At 38.7% G+C, this 22,184-nt stretch overlaps 1 pseudogene; it reads right to left on the reverse strand.

Annotated features, from left to right (window-relative positions):
* Positions 1-365: 365 nt before the first annotated feature.
* On the reverse strand, positions 366-4,109 carry LOC122022602 (annotated as a pseudogene).
* Between the last annotated feature and the right edge of the window lie 18,075 nt (positions 4,110-22,184).

Raw genomic sequence — 22,184 nt, forward strand, 5'->3', positions numbered from 1 at the left:
CGCCCAAGATTAGTACAATTTGAATTTCATCTTATGAGATATGCCTTTAAATTTTCAATCTAAGTGAGACAACTTAAGTTATACCCAAAGTTTAATATTCGGACATCACAATTGTCCAGTCGCACTCTAGCAAGATAAATTGAGTCACTTTGGCAATACTATTCCCAATCCATGCAATTCACAGTATTGAAAAGTTAATGTTACGGCCACCTGGACAGAGCAAAGCAAGCTAGAAAGATCTTTTTGGTAAGTGCCATAAGAATCTAACAGTATGCCAATCTAGGAAGGAAACAAGTTTACTTTGTGAAAAGCTTTTACAGAATCTAATTTGATCGTTACATTGGCTTCTTCTTTGTTTCTTGCATAAGTGTAGTAATTCTGTAACACACATCTAGCTGTCTGAAATCTGAACTGAGCCTTATTGCTGATACTTTGGATGTCAAGTCTGACAGATAGATTCTCTGGAGCCAATGGTCTGTAATCATTTGGAGCTAATTCCACACTCTTCTTTGGTTTTTAAGATTGAGCAATACTGCCTGATGAAATTACTTCTTTGATATTTAAGCTTGGAGCCAATGGTCTGATATTGCTTGCAGGTTACTCTTCATTTTAGTAGCTCGAGCAATACTACCTGATGGTCTAAGAGTCTGACTGGTAGCATTGAAGATTCAGACTTCAGAGGCTGGAAATTTATCTGCAAGGTCAGCAGTAATGAAAAATCTGTCTAGTTTGCCCTTTGCTATTATTTTGTTCTTTCGGTTGTCAAACATCCTCACGGACCTTGTTTTTCCAAGCGAACTATGTAATGTAACTGATGATATCTATGTCCACAAAGAACAAGTTCTTTGAGAATTATTACTAGAACTGACAGAATAGCATTCCTTGAAAGTATCCTCATTCCTATTGAGACAACTTTGACAATATTACAAGAACATTTTTTAGAATATCACTAGAGCGCATTTTTATAATATCAATCTTTATGTATGGTCTACAATTGTTTGATATGCAATATAAATAAAAAATGTTGAATTCACATCAACATGCTGTTTACATTTTGATTGTGATGATTTTATCGAGCTTCTAAAATAGTGATTGATAAATGATTAGAAGGGTCGGAGTTATTCAAATTAGTTTCAGATGGATCTGTTGGCATTACAAAACCTGGTCTTCTAGGTTCTAACAATTGGATAGTATCATTACTAAAAAATGATACTATTGATGACATTACGGGTCTATCTTTTGGTTGTTCTTGAACACACAGAAGTCCGATATTTATACACTTCAAAACTTCAGCAACACAAAATGATCCTATTGATCCATCCACAGCTTCCAAAACTCTATCTTCCTTCCACAAAGTCCAAATCTGCATACATGTAGTTGATTGATGCATAAATACTAATACCTAGATGTGATATATAGATTGTTAAATATATATATGTTTTATGTATACTTACATGTTCTAGAAGGTTTAAGTGCTCTATAGAAATGTAGCATCCAACATTCTTTTTGCCGGTAATGATTTCAAGTATCAATACACCAAAACTAAAAACATCTGATTTCACTGAGTAAGCTCCATTCTTCACATATTCTGGAGACATATATCCACTGTAAAATGTAAAAGTAACCATGAAGAAAAATTAGTTGTCTATTTGAATCAAATACATTGTGCATAAATATAAAAGTTAAGATTTACATACTATGTTCCAACGACTCTTCTTGTTTTTTTTATTGTTTCATTTCCATCAAATATTTTTGCCAAGCCAAAATCTGATATTTTTGGATTCATATCTTTATCAAGAAGAATATTACTTGCTTTCAAATCTCTATGAATGATTCTTAGTCTCGAATCATGATGAAGGTAGAGAAAACCACGAGCAACGCCAAGAATTATGTTGTAACGCGATTTCCAATCCAGCGATCTAGCTTTGACTTTATCTGAGTACAAATCCAACGATCCAGTATGTGAAATTCAAAACATGTTCTTGGTATAGATTCAAACAATGTACAACATAGCAAATAAGAAGAGAGTTCACATCACTCGTATAAATATCAACGTACCAAACAAGAATTTATCTAGGCTTCCATTGGGCATGTATTCATAGAGCAACATTCGCTCATTTGCTTCAATGCAATAGCCGAGGAGTCGAACAAGATTTCGATGTTGAAGCTCCGCGATAGACACTACCTCGTTCTTGAACTCATCCGCACCTTGTTCTGATGTTTTGGACAATCTTTTCACAGCTATTTCCTCTTCTTTCAACCTACCCTGCAATCCTCACACTAAGCTTTAGCATACTTAAACACAACAATGATGATCGCAATTGCTTAAAGTTCACACCTTATACACAGGTCCAAATCCGCCCTCTCCGAGCTTGTTAGATGAAGAAAGGTTACCAGTAGCCTGTACAATTTCAGCAAAGTCGAACGAGGGCAGGTTTATCGTCTCTTCTTCAGTTTCTTTCCGGATAGAATATTCTGTTTTGACATTCAAATAACAATCTCAATGTGTCAAAAGGAAACGCTGAAAATGATGAATTGTCAAATAAGAGGAAGATGAGATGATACCTGTTTTCTTCCTTTTCCAAATGCAACAAGCAACGAGTGTTAGGAAAGTCAAAGTTGCCACCGAGGAAACGACTATTATCACTCCTCTGCGACTCCGGTGAGAACCACTTGATTCCATGGCTGTAACAAGAGACGGCAAATTTAAGTGTCATATAATTCTCGTGACTGCGATTGATAATACCTCATCACCTTCATTTAGGTCTGCAGCTGCAAGCCTGACGAATAGATCTTGTCCGGATCCAGAGTTGAACAATTTGATGTCTGTGAGTGGAGTGAACCACAAGATGCACCCTCGGCCACTGCCGCTGATGTTGGCTCTCGCATAAGCCGTGCAAGAACAGTTGTTGAGGGTTGAGGCACAAAGTTTGGCAGTCATCGAGGCTCGCCATGCTCCAGTCCACCGTCGACGAGGATGTGTCCGGCAACTTCACGTTGCTCCGCCTGATGAAACCATCAGTGTTGTTATAGCAGTCCAACTCTGTGTTCCTCACGCAGCCGCCGGAGGTGTTCACGATTTGATCCCAGTCGTTTCGATTTCGGGGATGAAAGCCCGGAAGACACTTGCACGGGGGCCAATCGGGGTAGCAAAGGCCGTTGGGGCCGCAGAGGGAGATGGTGCGGTCGCAGGTGTCCCTCGGATACTCCGTATGCCTGATCCACGACTGACTTTCATTGGTCCACATAAGGTCGTCTATGGCGCCAGACGTTGGATCGATGACCACTTGCCTGATCAACGAGGGATCGGGCACGGTGTAGCTGAACACCACCTGCTCGCCGTCGATCACGAAACTGAAGTCCAACATATTGTTGGGCTTCATCTCCGGGACGTCGCTGACGTAGAGGCCGGTCCATGGCCCGAAGCGCAAATACTGCTGCGTGCCCACCCACACGAATATCTGGGGACCGCCGCGCAAATCGATGCCAAGGGTGTAGTTCCCCTCTGCAGGGTCGCTGGTGCTCGCCCACGCCGTGAGGATGCGGTTGTGTCGGTTCGTCAGGTTCCACCCCAACTTCATGCCCGGGAGGAGCGTGTTCGTCGGGAAGTCGAAGCTCTGCCATGCGTAGCTGCTGCTGCCGAAGTCGCCGGCTTCTCGAACGACCAAGTTCCCGTTGTCGAGGAGTTGCGCCACGGGGTTAGCGAGTGACGATGAGCTGGACGACCACAAGATGGTGGAGCTGCTGTCGGAGACGACAAGCGTTCCGTTTGTAGTGAGCGAAAGGACTCCGGACCCATCGGTGATCGGGTGGTTGCGGTTGGCCACCCATACGAAGGTTTTCTGGGAGATGTTGCGGAACCACATGCCAACGTAACGGTTGCTGGATCCGGCGGGCGTAAAGAAACCCAGCTCGAAGGTGCCGCCGTCGGAGATCAAGGTTGCTCCGGCGGCGTCGTGGAGACTCTGGCCAGGTGTTAACTTATCGCCGGCAAAGGAGAGCGAAAACAGAGCAGCTGTGAGATTGAAGAGGATGCAGAGGAGGAGGAACGGTATTCTTCTCGCCATGGATTCTGTTTCACTGTTTTCCGGTGAAACTGATCAATACAGGGCTACATTAAATCGAATTTACTGATCAATAGGTCAACGGATCATGATCGATTGGCAAAATGGAGGTCAATGGAAGAAAAATTCCGCAAATCACACAGTCTAGAGAGAACTTGGAAATATCAAGTTGACAATTATATAACAATATTGCTAAGGCGAATTTTGACTTATTCCTCTGGCTTTGAAAAATAATTAATATGATTAAATTTTATGTGATTGATGTTAGAAGTCTTAAGATGTAGGATTGAAATTTTCCTATAATCAAAACAAGTCATCAAGTTGGAAGTCAACCTACCCTTGACTTTTGACTTTGAGGTTTTACTTTACAAAGTCAAACATGATTTCTTTGTAAATATAAGTGAATTTCTCATATATATTTTTTTAAATTTCCTTTTTTATATATTGAAAAATGAATACCAGTCCTAAAAGTGTTAATATTACATCTCATGCGAAGAAAATATTAAATGAATTGCCCTTAATCTTCTAATTTATTATAGTAGTTTTAATTTAAATTATTATAACATATAAAAGTTTTGAACCGTTACATAATATAAATTCATCAAAAAATTTATAAGCCTCCTAAAATTTTTAAATTTTATAGAGAAGTTAATTTAACATATATCTACTTTAAAAAAAATTAATCCAAAAGTCCTTTTAATTTCAGAGTTAGATCATTTCTCAAAATTATCTAAATCATGAACCTTATATTAGTTTATTTGACCTTTCATACAATTCAAATTTAGTTTTATACTTTTGGAGCATTTTTCATATGGTCCTTGTATCAAACTCTTTCTTAGGAATCAATTTCCTATAATTGAGTCCTTAATCATCCTTAATAATATTGGCACATCTATGAACGTGTTTAATTTCCTAAGCATCCTTTTCTTGGGATGCATAGACCATAAACCCCAACTTATCTCATGAAGTTCTCCCTAGAGCCTTCATTCTTTGCCATAGGAATCTTCCTTTGTTCAAATGTCATCTTGGCATTATTCACTCTAGATGGCTTCCCCGTACTATAATCATATGGTACGCTTGAATATAGTGGAACTTCAACCCTTGATGATAATAATTAACATCCCAAATTTGTTCGGTTATTCTTAGGCTTTTATCTATCTAGAATTGCATCTAGACTTTTAGACTAATTTGCAAATCATTCAAGGGCCTTTTTTCATATTCTCAAGTTTTGCCCTTAAAGCTTGGTTCAATTTTAACTTCCTAAACCTAAAATTGTCATATCCCTCTTGGACATTCCTGGAATATGTTTACAATTCTTGGGTTGCTTGCCTATATTCTTCTCTACTATTCTATCCTTAGGGAAAGTAATCCTATCATGAAGTGTTCTCCAAGAGTTATCATGAAACCAAAATTTTACATAGACAAATGAACATAATTATCATGACTATGCATGGGAGAAATAACTCTTGAATTAACTTAAGTTAAGACTTACCTTCTTTCTGACCTCTTGGAGCTTCCCCTTCCCCTTGACATGAGCATACAATTTTTTTTCACACCATTCTTGGCTTCTTCTCTTTAACTACCTTATTATTAATGGCCCATCTCTTAGCAAGTGAAGCATACAAATTGATTTTTTTTTTCTTCACCTCCTTCTTCTTGCAACCTGCCTTAGAAATATTAATAAATTAACCAAGTCCATTCTTAGCTTCTTCTCCTTCACTACCTTATTATTAATGCATTTGGTATAATAATGCATTTGGTGTGGTAATGACACCTCTATTGACAAGTGAAGTATACAGATTGATTTTTTTTTTTCTTTTTCACCTCCTTCTTCCTACAACTTATCTTACAAATATTAATAAATTAACCAAATTTAGGATCCTTTATGTTACCTTGCTTGCCTCCATCTTGGCAAGTGGGTATCTACTCTTGTAATATCATAGTTAATTGCACCCATATCATACAATGTGCTTTTTACTCTTGATTTGGGTTGAGGCATTTAAGGATTGAGCTTCCAAATTCTCATCCTCAATTGACTTGCTCTCTTCTTTACTCCTTGTGGAGTTGGATGCTTCTCCGCTCCAGTCATCCAATGGAGTCTTGAGGCCACCATGATGTCCTCAATTATTTGAGTTTAAAGTAGCTCCTCGTCCTCAATTTATGGAATTTTCGAGTCTTCTTGTACTTCCACCATCTCTTCAACTACCTCTTCTACTTGGGCTTTCTCAACTTGTACGAGATTTTCATGAAATTTAAAAACCTTCTGCCAAAGCTCCTTAGCATCAATGTATTCTCTTAACTGTCTCAAAACATGATTATGACTAGGTAAAATCAAAATTATCAACTTTATATCTTTCTTATTACCTCTATCAAGCTCCACTTCAAGCTTCGTCCACTCCTTATTTTGAAGGGTTCTCCTCCTCTTGTCGTTTGTAATCTCCCATTCATATTTCACAACTAGAGTGATGTCAAAAAAGGTCGTAAATCATGTATATCTCCTTCAGAGCCCAAACTCTACTTCGTATGGCCAGATCTCAAAACTCATTTTGTCCATCTCTATCATTTTCCCTCTTAGAATTTAGTCCAAAGAAGAGCCACTGGACTCTTTTATCATTTGTTAGGACTTTTAGGTTGAGATGGTCAGGTGCTGGAGTTTGAGTTGACTCAAGTTGAGTTTTGATGTTCGATAAATTTATTTGAGGTTGAGCAATACGTCAAGTAGGTCAAAGTTAATTGTCTAAATACTTGATAGTTGATAAATATGTTTGACGGTTGAGTGAAACGTCAAGTAATTTGGATTTTGTTAGAGTGGGAGATTATTAGTGCAATCAATCTCGGTCAAAGTTGACTAAGATTAGTTTAGGTATTGACGATTGATGTTTGAGCGAAAAGTAAGTAGGTCAAGGTTGATTAGATACTTGAAGGTGGAGAAGTTCAAGTGGATCATAGTTGACCAGATAGTGGACGGTTGGAACTCCAATAGAGAGTTGGTGAGGGCAAAGTTAGAGTTGGTTAAGGTTAACCAAACACTTGACATGAGAATGTAAGTCCAAGTAAGTCACAATTAACTGAACACTTGACATGAGATGTATAATATAAGTGGGTCAAAGTTGACTAAACACTTAACATATGATAAAAATCCTAACATGTCATGAAGAATTGAATGTTAGGTACGAGATAGAAAATTCAAATAGATTTAGAAGTGAGAAGAACTTAAATCATAGGTTTCCTTATACCAAATATCGATAAAATTGCATCGTTTTTATGCGATAGAACCAAATATAATGCAAAACATGCAGATTTATTAAAACTTCGAGAAAAGACCCTAAAAATTGTTAAATTTTGAGGAATGTCCTAAGGTAATCGCCTTATAGTTTTTACTAAATATAGATTCACTATTTGAGTGCATATTATATGTTTAATTGTTTTAAACTCATTTACTGAATGTCTGCAATACAATTCATAGCACAAGAAAAATTATGATTGGATCACAACTAGTGATTATCTCTACATGTGCAATTATGAACATATTAAAATTTTCCTAGTCGTCGAATTGATGCATTCGGACATCATCAATTTTGTAAGACTAGCACGGGTTATACTCCTTGGTTCGCTAAACAACTGTTTTCTCACTGGCTGGAGACATTGAGATGTCGAGAGTTAAACGTGGATGCTAGTTATGATAACTAGTACATTGGAGTGACTCGTTATAAGACTTCATATGATTATCTATATATATAGATATGTCTGTAAAACTCTTACTGCAGCTCGAGTACAAGTTTCCTTCGACTTGAGGTATACAAGTCATCTTGGTCATGAAAACTTATACTTTGACATCTTAAGTAAGCACCTCATTGAGGTGTGGACCCGAGATGATTGGGTATAAGTCAAAATACCCAAAGATGTTTGGATAGCCTACAGAGGATTCACCGCTCCTTGCAAGGAGATGTATATCCTATGACCACTCGTTAGGATTATTACTCAAAGTCATTGGCCAAAGGATCATATGTTAAGAGTGTGAGACTCTTAAACACATGTATGAGTAATTTGAATCCGTAGAACGAGGAAGTATTATTTGGGCTAGGCGTGACATAGTTAGTCTAGTGGGGAGAGACACATGTATCATGTCCTGAACCAAGTGGGTATAAGACGAGTAAAAGGAACAAGACACGACTCACTATAGTTGTTGAAGGGTTTAAAATTAGTTTTAAGATCAATTATGATTTTTCGACTAATTGGGGATTATAATGTACTAATAGGTGTTACCCATGATTGTTCTATAATTAAGTAGTCAATTATGGATGACCAAGATAAATCGGGAACCTATTGGATCACACACACTAATGAGTCTCTAAAAATACTTAAAATAAGTTAAAGAATAAGATTCTTAGATCAAAAGATAAATATTTAGTTAGACCATACATAAGATAAATATGGAAATATTTGTCATGATGAAAGCGTGGATGTGCTACATCTCTTATGGTAGAGTTGAATCATATTTGGTTTAATCATGAATTAGTCATGAACCAACTTGATTTAGTTGTGAACCAAATCAAGGGGTTAATGAGCTAATTTTCAGTTAAGGGATAGTGGGTTGAATTTAGGATTTCTAATCCAACTCAATTAAGAGGATTATATATAGATGTAATTGGGAGAGAATTAGGTACAAGTTTTATTATTTGGTTAATTAGCATTTGGAAACCCAATCCTCCTCTCCCTCTCCTCTCTTTCCTGCTGCCAACAACAAGGAGGCTCCCCTCCTTGTTGTCGTGACCACCATAAGGGAGAAAATAGATTCCTTATGTGCTTCTCTTATTCTTCCTATTGATCCCTCTTCTTCGCTCATGGCTAGTAACATCTGAAGGAGAGGCTTGTACTCAAGGAGTTGTCTTGAGGAGCTCGGCATGGATACGAATAGAGGCGAGGTTCGACAACGTTGCTATGGTTGATGCCCTTCTCATTGTTAGGGTCAAAATATGCTAGAGGGGGGGGGGGGTGAATAGCTCTTCGTGCTTGTTGATGTGCTTCTTCGATGATATGCAATGGAATAAACAATAAGAAACACACTCGCAATGCTAACACTAAGGATTTACTTGGTATCCACCTCAAGAAGAGGTGACTAATCCAAGGATCCGGCCCTCACTCACTCATCCACTATGAAAACACTCCTTTATGGTAACTACCGAAGGAGGAGAAGCCTTGTACAAGGTCACACTCAGAGATATACAAGAAGAACAAAATACAAGCTAATACACTATCAAATCTTACAAGATTTACACGACAGAAACCCTAGCTTATTTTTCTTCTTGGTTGAATACACCTCTTGACTTGCTTGGAAGTGCAATAACACTCCTCTCTAAACCTCCAAGATATGGTGTGTGTCAGTGAGCTCAGTGGTGAACAGATCGTGTAGATCTGGAAGAAACACTCGAAGCCGTGTCAAAGAAATCGCTCGTAACAACTTTAAACCTGCGCAATGGTTGGATCCCAATCGATTGAATGACTCTCAATCGATTGGAGAGGATTTGAATCGATCGATCGATTCAGAGTACCTCTGTGCTCTCTGGAAATGGATGAATCGATCGACCAATCGATCAAACCTTTCTCGCGTCTGTGCGTAAGAAATCTGTTGGTTGCTACTCAGAATATCGTACCGGTTCCCCTGTACAAAAATTTTGTACAAGTCCTGAACCTTTCCTAACAACCTATTGTGTTCTTTAGAAATTAAATTTGGAATCACAAACGGAACTTAACATTATTGATTCCAAATTCAACTTATCTGTTCTTAGTAGTTTAGACTTGGATTGCAAACGATACTTAACATTATTGATCCAAATCCACCTATGTTACAAATTCAATTAAATATTTATTTCAGAGATCAGCTTCCAGGTTAAACATGGTGAGGCACTAGGCCTTCTTGGGTATAGGATCATCCACCACTTCCTAGACAAAGCCTTTCAACGAAATTCAATATTTAATCTCCTTATAATAACCCTAGGTTTAACCAAAAAGAACAATCGAATCACAAGATAAAAAAAAAAGAAACACAAATCTGAATCATAAATCCGAAACCTAAAATCATATGTCTCTTGTGTTTGGTATTTCAAGATCTAAATAAAAAGATGAACTAGTTATGATGCGGAAACTAATAACTAGTTATACCTTTTGTAGCTTATAGACCTCACGATCTTCTGCCATATTCCTCTTCTTATCTCGGACATCGTGTGGGCGACAATCTATCGAGACGAGAATTCACCCAAGCCTCCTTCTTCTCTTTGCAAGTTTCGGCTACCAACAATCTCCTTGAGATGAAGAACTTTGGCCACCAACCAAGCTCCAGGGATGCTAAGAAACAATGCTCCTATCTCTTCTTCTTCTCCAAGCAAAATTCGGCCACCAAGATCTCTCCAAGAAGATGATGCCGCCAGCCACTTAAGAAGAAGAATAAGGGAAGAGGAAGAAGAGAGGGTCGGCCACCACCAAGGAAGAGAAGAGAGGAATACTAGATGATATATATGTTATGAGGTGAGGCACCTCTACCCTCTCTTTTATATTCCTTGGTCTTGGCAAATAAAGAAAGTTTTAATAAAACCTTCCTTATTCTCCTTGCCAATGAAAGGAAAATTTAATTAAAATTTCCTTTTAACCCTTTTAATGGCTAGCCACCTTAATTCCTCCAAACAAGGAAAGTTTTAAACACAAAATTAAAACTTCCTAATTTATTTTCGAAAATTTTTAAAATAAAAATTTCTCTTAAAAAATTCCCTTCATGGTTGGTTATAAAAGGAAACTTTAATAAATTAAAATCTCTCTTTTAAAACATGTGGATGATCAAAATTAAGGAAAGTTTTCTCTAAAATTAAAATATTCCTTTTAACTACAAATAAGGAAAGATATCAAATCTTTCTCTTAATCTTTTGTAGAAATTATAAAAGGAAAGATTTAATTTTTAAACTCTCTTTTAAATCATGGCTTCCACATATGGAAAAATTTTAAAAAATAAAATCTCTTTTATTTTAATTGTGGTCGGCCACCTAAGCTTGGATTCAAGCTAGGGCCGACCACCTACTTGACCCATCTAACCTTGGTTTGGCCGGCCCTAGCTTGGCCTCCAAACTAAGCTTGGCCGGCCACCTTAAGGTGGGTAAGAAGGTGGGTATGGGTGGGTATAACACTTTATAATTAAGAGGCTACGACAGGCACCGAGAGGAGGAATTGATTTTGGTCTCCCGATGAACTTGAGCTTCCCGTGTTCGCCCCGAACACTCAACTCGAGTTCATCAATAATAACTCATACCACTAAAGAGTTATTATTGAACTACCGCACCGATTCCATATTGCTATATGGGTTCCTTCTTATCATGAGTGTGTTAATCTCCCTGTGTTTAAAATATCGAATGTTCACTAATTAAATGAGTTACTGACAACTCACTTAATTAATATCTATCTCCAAGAGTAGTACCACTCAACCTTATTGTCATGTCGGAGTAAGTCCACCGCAGGGTTTACATGACAATTCTTATGAGCTCCTCTTGGGGACATTATCAACCTAGATCAGTAGGACACAGTTTCCTTCTATAATCAACAACACACATTATAAGTAATATCATTTCCCAACTTATCGGGCCTTTTGATTTATCAAACTAAATCTCACCCATTGATAAGTCAAAGAAATAAATACTAGATATATATGCTTGTTATTATATCAGGATTAAGAGCACACACTTCCATAATAACAAAGGTCTTGTTCCTTTATTCAGTCAGTATAAAAAGAACTTACCTTAATTGGTTCTGCTCAATACACTCAGAGTGTACTAGTGTAATTTTATAGTTAAGATAAACTAATACCAAATTACATTACGACTATTCCAATGGTTTGTTCCTTTCCATCTTAGTCGTGAGCTACTTTTTATAATTTATAAGGAATTGATAACATGATCTTCTGTGTGTGACACCACACACCATGTTATCTATAATATAAATTAATTGAGCAACTACACTTAGCATATAAATATAGACATTTGACCAATGTGATTCTTTATTTCAAAATAAAATGTTTACAAAAAGCTAGACTTTCAGTATATACTCTAACAAAATCAAGACTCCAATCTATCGGTCGATCGATTAGAGATACCCAATCGATCGGCTGATCGATTGGGAAAGGTTCTGTGCTCGTGATAATTGCTCCCAATTGATCGATCGATCGATTGGGCCAAACTTTCTTCGCGGCACACATCTAATCGATCAACTGATCGATTGGACTACGGTTCAATCAATCGGTTGATCGATTGACCCACCTTTGACTTGCTTAAATCAAGTCCAAGGTTCTCAAACCCAACATCCGATCAACCGTAACCTGTTGAAATGTCATGCCTAGTATTCGGTCAACCTTGACCTGCTAGTTCTCTTTCACCAAGTGTCTAGTCAATTCCTTTGATCCACTTGGACTTTTCTCCTCTTGCCAAGTGTTCGGTCAATCTTGACCCACTTGGACTTCCACCAGATGTCCGGTCACCCTTGACCCATCTGGATTTCCTCTTGCCAAGTATCCGATCAATCCTTTGACCTACTTGGACTTCTACCAGATGTCCGGTCACCCTTGATCCATCTAGATTTTCTCGTATCTGGCTTCACTCACCAGGACTTTTCATCTGCCTAGCTTCACTCACTAGGACTTCCCATCTACCTGGCTTCACTCACCAGGGCTTTCACCTAGCTTCATTCACTAGGGTTTTCACCTGGCTTCACTCACCAGGATTTTCCCACTACCCGGCTTCACTCATCGAGACTTTCACCCGCCTGACTTCACTCACCAGGACTTTCAACTGCCTAACCTCCACTTAGGACTTTCCCAGCCAAGTATCCGGTCAATTCTTTGACCTACTTGACTCTTCTTCACATCTAACTGGTCAACCTTGACTAGAGGGGAATTGTATCAACAATCTCCCCAATCGGATAATTGCATCTGCAATCTCCATGTATTGTCAAACATCAAAACCTAAAACATCAAGACTTAGGCTTAAGCCAACTCAAGCCTAGTCAACCTGGTCAACCTTGACCCAGGGGATATTGCACCAACAATCTCCCCCTTTTTAATGTTTGACAATACCTTTAAGTTAGGCTAATCCATAGCCTCAACTTCTTCCTCATGCCAAAGGACAAATGAGGGTTTCCTTCATTTTTTCTCTTTCCTAGATGGCAAACTCTCTCTTAAGGTAATGAAGGCATAGTACAGACCTTGCATTCTCCCCCTAACTTTCCTAGATGGGAAAAGACCTAACTTAAACCCTACATTCTCCTCCTATTGACACACATAAAAAACTCTCCCCCTGAAGAGTTACTCACCATTGTTCACAACTTCACTCGTTGTTCACAACACCACAATGAAGGTCCCATATCCTTCATTATCTCCAATGCTCACCCTTGAGCATTAACCAATCCAACAATGAAGGTCACATACCCTTCATTATCTTCAATGCCCACCTTTGAGCATTACACATCCCACTCTCCATTGTTTCTTAATGCTCAACCTTGAGCATTTGTCCAAAATAAGGATATACCACCTTCCATGGTTTTGGAAAATTAATTTTCATGTCCTTAAAGAGTAACTCCCCCCTAAAGACATGCGCGTAACCTCTGTCATTGCGCCAACAATGACTTGAAATCCCTAAACCTTTAGAAAACCCAAATTTAGAAGTTTTGAGGTTTAAAAATCCAACATTAAATCTAAACCTCAACTAAACTTATACTTAGTCGTCCTTAACCAATCCATCTTTATTTTCATCATGAAAACTCCTCCTAAATTTATACCAATGTGTTTCAAGGGGTTAGGAATGGTTACTTAGACTAAAAATGGTTTAAAATGCTGAAATCAGGCTTTACCAGCCAAAATCAGCATTCCCAATCGATTGAAGTTAGGTATCAATTGATTGAAACCAATTCAATAGATTACCTGATGATTCCGCGAGCTTCTGTTCATGGAAATTACCTCTAAATCAATCCACTGATCGATCTAGACATATTGAATCGATTGGCTGATCGATCCAGCAAGGCTCTGCTCATGAAGAAACGCATCTCAATCGATCAGCTGATCAATTGAGGCTCCCCAATCGATCAGCTGATCAATTGAGTTTCTGAAATTCTGAAATCCAATTTCAGCAGAATTTCAGAAATGCCCTAAACATTCAACAAAATTCTAAAAATCATGAAAACTCTTGTAGACACTATTTAGAATATATATTGATCCTGTCTAAGAGCTTGCGGGATGAAGCATTGGACGATGATAGGCTGTGATGTACAATAAATTTTGATGTCGGCGAGCAGAGAAGGATACAACAGACCTCACAAGAACCTAAATGCAGAATAATAGATCCAAGAAAACCCAAGCGGATCTATGAACTATACCTCACAAAAATGAACTCCGGCGAGATACCCTCGTGGAAAGGCGAACTCCAATGAGGAACACCGTCGATCAGCGAAGGCTCGGCGGTACAATGGATGATCTCCTCTTCCTGCGCACTATGAGACCAACCAACAAAACGTTAGCGACCTAAGACCGGGGTGGGAATCCCTGGCTAGGGCCTCCGATGCTCAAGTCAGTCTCTCGGAGAAGAAGAACTACGGGAGACTGGAATTAGGGTTTGATTCTGATGCAATGCGTATGTTTGCGTACTTGGACAGTGGAGAGGATTCCCCTTTTTATTCCACCTCATCTAACCTCCACAGTCATGAGGTGGACCCCAGTTTGTTAAAGTTTGTTAGGAGATGACGTAAGCCGAAACTGCAACAACAGTTTAAGGAATCTTTTTCTTACCCAGATGTACCTTGTTTGTCATTTAGCATACCTGTGGAGATTTCTAGAAGCTATTTGTCGCCAAAGTAATTAAGCTATCATATGATCACATATTCTTATGGTTCACTTGTTACATACACTTGGTTAGTCACATAAGCCCATTCTATATATATGAGGTATATCTTATGTTGTACTAGTCTCGACCGATATTCTATACTCGATCGGTTATTTATACCCGACCATGACTCTATTGTTATAAATATGCTAGAAACTGTGCAAGGTTGAAGACCTTTATGCTCGATCTACTTTCCATGCTTGGCCGGTCTATTGAGCCCGGATAGTCACACCTTATCGACCGAGATTAACCAGTCAGGCGTGTTAGAACTCCAAAGTTGTTTGGGTGTGATCAAAAAGTTAAGTTAGGTCCTGTGTGTTTCTAACCTTATGTCTAAGTGTGCAAGAACTTAGGAGCACAGGTAGTCGAGCAGAAGACGCAGCTAGTGAGAAGGACGGCACGCGGTGCTTCCGAGGGACGAGGTGCTGCAGAATAGTACACTGCGGACGAGAAGGAAGCGTGCGGTGGTTCTGAGGGACGAGAAGCTGGAGTGGAAGACTTCTTGAGGAGCAAGAGACGCAGCTAGCGAGAAGGTCGGCATGGGGTGCGATCGAGGGACGAAGACTGCGGATGAGTACGCTGACGGACGAGAAGGAATGACACGGCGATTCCGAGGGACGAGAAGCCGGAGCGGAAGCCTGCTCGAGAAGATCGAAAGTTGAGTTCGAGTGAGCCCTATTCCGGATGGCAGAGAACACCCAAGCGAGCGGAAGACTCGGTCTGAGGCGAACGGAGCCACAGCAGAAGACCCGGGCTGGAAAAATTCAACAGGGTTGACTTTTCTAACCGGGGTGCCCAGAGTTGACTTTTTGATCGAATCGAGTTTTGACTCGATCTGAACATTGGGGGATAAAATTTATCTCGTCCAGGGCGCCCGGAACCCTCAGGGTGCCCCGACCAAGGCTATAAATTTAGCCTTGTTCCAGAAGCTTTCATAACAAACTCAAGAATTGTAATTCCAACGCTTGTGTGCTTTAAGTTTAGAGTTGAGCTTCTGTTTCTGTTCTTAAACGCTGTAAGAGGCTTCTCCGCCTAAATGAGATATTCTAGTGCGCTTCATCTTCCTTGGATTAACAACCTCCCCGGTTGTAACCAAGTAAATCTCTTTTGTCTCTTACTTTTAGTTTATTTGTTTAATTTATTTATGCAAGTGTTCTGTTGAGAGTTCGAGAAGGGTTGGTTTTTGGTTTTGTGTTTGCAGACTATCTAACCCCCCTTCTAACTGGCCGAATCAGTCCAATAAGTGGTATCAGAGCCAAGGTGCCTCAGAAGGACTAACCGCCGACTGAAGCAACAAAATGATGGCCGGAGCTAGCATCTACCCACCAACATTCGAGGGGGAGTTTGCTTTATGGAAGCAAGACATGAAGGTATATCTAAACACAGATTTTGGTATTTCATTAATTATGAAATTTGGTTATGAAGCACCAAAGACAACGAATGGAGAAGAAATCAAGAAATATCTCTGGAACGAGAAGCAACGTAACGAACCGATGGCAAACGCTCGGGCTAAATTTCATCTTCTAAGCATAATACCAGATGAAGATATCGACAGAGTTGGAGAATACAAAAGCATAAAAGAACTTTAGGAAAAGTTCTTAAAGATCTACCAAGAACCAGCTGAAGTCGAATCCAACTCTTCGATGGACACCAAGTCACCATCAGAACAATCCGAGAATGAGGAAACTGCCAAGACTGTCGAACTCCATCCCGAGGACACAGAAAGCTCATCCCAGATGAGCATCGATGAAGGGGAAAGACTTCGGAAGAAAGCAACACAATAGGGGGAGAATCAACAGCTGACAAGGTAAGTCAGGTATGGTCTCTACCTTTTGAACAATTGGTTAAATCAATTGAAAAGTTGCCTGAAGATTTTTGCAAATTCGAAATTGAATCGTCGAAAGAGTTTTTCGGATTAGAAAATATTTTGTTCAAAGAATTTAGCAAATTAGAAGCATTACCAAAAGATTCTTGTGAGTTACAAAATACTTTGTCGAATGAATCTTGCAAATTAGAAATATTGCCGAAAGATTTTTTACCAATTATGTTATCAAAAGAATTTTCTGCATGCTTAATATTATTTATTTTAAATCTGAAAAATTATGATTTGAGAAATTATGATAGACTAAAATGGAAATTTAGATATCATAATGATATTAAAGAAATGGCAATAACTTGAGAATGAATTTTGTTTAAATAAAAATAAATAAATAAATATTTTTGGCTAAGTTAAAAGTTTTTCTGAAATTGGAAATTTCTGCTTAAATTTTTACGTAGAATTTTCAAAAATATTTTTACAAAACTGCCAAGTCAGAATTGTTTTTACTCAAAGCAATACTTAGATTTTTTTTTTTAGACTGCTTATGTGAAAATTATTGCAAAAATTTTCAAAGTTCTCAAAATTTTCTAAGTCTTAACCCTTAGATTTTTTCTTACAACCCTATTTTTTTATGTGATCAAAGGGGGAGAGGAAAAGTATAAGTTTAGGGGGAGGTAGACAAAAAATAATTTTTCTATCTATTTGCACTTAATTGCAAAAAATAGTTAGTTTATTTTAATGTCTATTTTTAACCCTAGCTTAACTTGGGTTGATCACATCAAAAAGAGGGAGATTGTTGGAATCCCAAGGTTGTTTTGGTGTGATAAACAAGTTAAGTTAGGTCTTGTGTATTTCTAACCTTGTGTCTAAGTGTGCAAGAACTTAGGAGCACAGGTAGTCGAGCGGAAGACGCAGCTAGCGAGAAGGATGACACGCGGTGCGTCTGAGGGATGAGGCACTGCGGAAGAGTACACCGGCGGGCGAGAAGGAAGCATGCGGTGGTTCCGAGGGACGAGAAGCCGGAGCGGAAGACTGCTCGAGGAGCAAGAGACGCAGCTAGCGAGAAGGTCAGTACGGGGTGAGACCGAGGGACGAAGACTGCGGATGAGTACACTGGCGGACGAGAAGAAACCACGCGGGGATTCTGAGGGACAAGAAGTCGGAGCGGAAGCCTGCTCGAAAAGACCGGAAGTTGGGTTCGGGTGATCCCTATTCCGGATGGCAGAGATCACTCAAGTGAGCGGAAGACTCGGTCTCAGGCGAACGGAGCCAGAGCAGAAGACCTGGGCTGGAAAGAGTCAACGAGGTTGACTTCTCCAACCGGGGCGCTCGAAGCTGTCCGGGGCGCCCAGAACAGTCCGGGGCACCAGGACTCCTCTAGGGCTCCTGGAACCCTTCCGAGCGCTCGGAGTTGACTTTTTGACTGGATCGAGTTTTGACTCGATCTGAACGTTGAGGGATAAAATTTATCCCCCCTAGGGTGTCCGAAACCTTCAGGGCACCCCGACCAAGGCTATAAATATAACCTTGGAACAGAAGCTTTCATAACGAACTCAAGAATTGTAATTTCAACGCTTGTGTCCTTTAAGTTTAGAGTTGAGCTTCTATTTTTGTGCTTAAACGCTGTAAGAGGCTTCTCCGCCTGAAGGAGATATTCTAGTGCGCTTCATCTTCTTTGGATTAACAATCTCCCTGGTTGTAACCAAGTAAATCTCTTTTGTCTCTTACTTTTAGTTTATTTTTTTAATTTATTTATGCAAGTGTTCTGTTGAGAGTTCGTGTAACACCCATAGGATCCCTAGAAATTTTACATGAATTTATGCATGATTAAATAGGTTTTATGTGGATTTTTCTTTAAAAGAAAATATAATAAAATGAATCAAAAAGAGGCATGACCAAGGATTGAACCTTGGACCTCTTGGTAAGTGGTTCCATGTTATAACCAGTAGCCCCAGCAGGGGTGTGCTAATATGAAAAGAGGGAAATTATGGTTAAAGGTAAGGAAAGTGAAGGCTCTTTTCACTAAAGAGGAGAAGTCCAAGTTTCTTTCCTTTTCTTACAATGAAAAGAGAGTTTTACTTCCTCCCTTCATTTAGGATGAGTAAAAGAAAAGGGAAAGAAAAATTCATTTTTCCTTCTTCCTTTCATTTGGAATAAAAGGAGAAAAGAAAGAGAAAATTTTATTTTTCTTCTCTTCCTCCTAGACCCGACCCCGGGCCGGGTCTGGCCCGGACCCGGCCCGGGCCCGTAACCGGGTCAACGGGCCGGTTGCCCGTTGACCGCCCGGCAAGTTGCTTGCCGGTTCATTGATGTAAACCGGCCGGTTAACCGCCGGTTGGCCCGCCGGTTCAGCCATTTTATTTTTTTTTAACGGCTTGAACCGCCGGTTAATCGGCGGTTCATAGCGTTGGAACCGCCGATTAACCGGCGGTTGGGTGGGGGTTTTTTAGGTATTTTTTCAACGGTTAGGATCATTTGACCGTTTTTGATCAATGGCTATGATTTAGTGTCCACTATCAAAACTCTATAAATAGAGAGCTTATTTCATCATTTTTCACACACATCTTCTCTACTCTTAATCTCATTTTCGTATTCTCTAATCTCTACACGCTTTCGTTTTCAATTACAATGGAAGGAGGCCGCGGAGGTGCATCATCATCTCGAAAAGCAACATAATGAATTACAATGGAGGAGGACCCCAACATTCAATCCACCGATGATGAGATCGAGCATCTTCCGAATCCGACACCCGACACACAAGGAAGTACCGATGCAATTACTTCTAAGGTTCGGGAACTTCCTCCTCTAAAATCTTCTATTTTTACTAAACATTTTGAGAAGGTCACTCTTCCGTCGGGAGAAATGCGTGCAAAATATAAGCACTGCAATGCTTCCTACAAATTCCAAGCCGGCGGCGGCTATGGGTCGTTGAAACGACATGTAGAAACGAAGCACCCGACGGAATATGGACTCGACCGTTCTCAAACACAATTATCAAGATTTTCTTCAACTAGCGGTAGTACCGATTCCGGTTTATTTTTATATTCGGATAATAAATTAAGAGAATCATTAGCTAAATTTGTTTCCGTAGAACATCTTTCTTTTAGTTTTGGATCTAAATGCACATTTGAAGATTTTTGTAAAGAATATCTTAATCCATGTGCTAAACGTGTTCCTAGGACTACACTTACTCGTACAATTAAAAAAATTAGTAAAACAAGGAAAAAAGAATTTAATTGATGAATTTAGTAAATTAGATAATAAAGTTTCTTTATGTTCCGATATTTGGAGTGATCATTGGCAAACACATTCGTATATGGGTGTGACTTGCCATTGGATCGATAACTCTTGGAATCTCCAAAAAAAATTATTAGCTTATAGAGTTTTTGATGAATCACATAATGCTCATAATATCGCACAATTATTATGTTTAATTTTAGAAGAATATGGTTTAACTCATAAAATATTTTCAATATCATTAGATAATGCTAGTTCTAATACCGCTTGTATAGATGATCTAAAATTTGTTTGTCAACCTATTATTGGAGGTTTATTTTTTCATATTCGTTGTGTATGCCATGTTTTAAATTTATGTGTTCAAGATGGTTTAAAAATTTTAGAAAGTTATATTAAACCAATTAGAATTGCAATTTCTTATTTATGGTCTCATCCATCTATAATGAAACAATGGGGTAGGTTTTGTAAAATTATTGGAATGAGACCTAAAAAATTTCCACGTGATGTACCAACACGTTGGAATTCAACATACCAATTATTACAAGATTCATTTCAATATAAAGAATTATTATGTTCATTTTTTGCACAAAACACTAATACTAATATATATTTATTTTCACAACAATGGAATATTTGTAGTAGTATTTGTGAAATTTTAAAAGTATTTAATGATGCAACTGAACAACTTTCCGGTGTTTATTATCTCACTGCTCAATTAGTTTTAGAAATTTTTTCTAATATAGTATTAGTTTTAAATGAACATATTAATAATGAATCTTTATCTCCTTGCATCTTAGCTATGAAAACTAAATGGGAAAAATATTTTTATTTAATTCCTGAAATTTATTTAATTGCATTTGCTTTAGATCCTAGATTTAAATTAGAAGTTTTACAAGAAATGTTAACTTTATATTATGACGCTTTAATTCCAATTAAAGATTCTTCTTCCCCTGATCCAGTTAATATTATATATAATGTTAGAATTTATTTATATGATATTTATAATCAATATTATGCAAAATATGGAACACAAATTAATATTTCTGAAATTCAACAAACTACTAGTAGTAATTTAAAACTTACAAAAGCACAACTCTTATTAAAAGAACGGACAAAACGTCCACGAGGATCCTCAAGTTCCACACAGGAACTTGAGAATTATTTTACGACTTCTTTTGATTTTAATGAAGCAGATAGCGAAAACTTCGATATCTTAAAGTGGTGGTCACAGAAGGCTCAAAGCTTTCCCGTTCTCTGCTTGTCCAGTGTCAACTGTTGCTGTGGAGCAGACATTCAGTGCCGGTGACAACATATTAGATGAACGACGATCAACTTTGTCTCCCGACTCATTGGAAGCCCAAGCATTACTGGACGATTGGACCAGAGCGGAGAAAAGAATCCAAGGAATGCAACTTTCAGATGACGAAGTTGAAGATTTTGATACTGAAGGAACAAATACGACAGGAACAGGAAATGGAAGTGAATGAAAATGTAAAAGGATAAAAATGTAAAAGAACTACGTGGGCTTTGATTCTCCTAAAGGGATACGTAGGCAACTTAAATAAGTGCAAGCCCTTTTTTTAATAAATTTTAATTTCTAATTTTTAATGTTTAATGTTTAATTTTTAATTTTTAATTTTTATTAACATATTAATCTTGAACCGTGACGAACCGTGACGAACCGTGAACCGAACCGTGAACCGGCGGTTCTGAACCGTGAACCGTAACCATCTTGGGCGGTTAAGGTTAAGGGTCGACCTGCCTGGAACCGTCGAACCGGCGGTTCCAAACCGTCGAACCGTCGGTTCCGAACCGTGGTCAGGTCTACTTCCTCCTCCCTCCTCCTCTCCACCGAAACTAAGCTTCATCTTCCTCACCATTGCCGAACCAAGCAAGAAGGTTTTCTCTCTAGGAAAAGCTTCACAACCAAGGTTACTTCTCTTAGGGAATTAAGCGAGAGATGTAAGTATCCCCTCACCTGCAGTACAATAGTTTTCGTACACTTTATGTTTAAAGATTTTTGAAAAAAAAACTTAGGGATTTCCTTGCAAGTTTCGGCCAAGATGAGGAGTTGTGGTCACTTATGGTTGTCAAGTTTACAATTTATGCTTCATGTTGTAACAAAAAGTCTAGAATCTCACTCTTTAGGTTTCGGCC

Source organism: Zingiber officinale, chromosome 9B (genome assembly GCF_018446385.1).
Source record: "Zingiber officinale cultivar Zhangliang chromosome 9B, Zo_v1.1, whole genome shotgun sequence".
In the NCBI taxonomy this organism is placed as follows: Eukaryota; Viridiplantae; Streptophyta; class Magnoliopsida; order Zingiberales; family Zingiberaceae; genus Zingiber; species Zingiber officinale.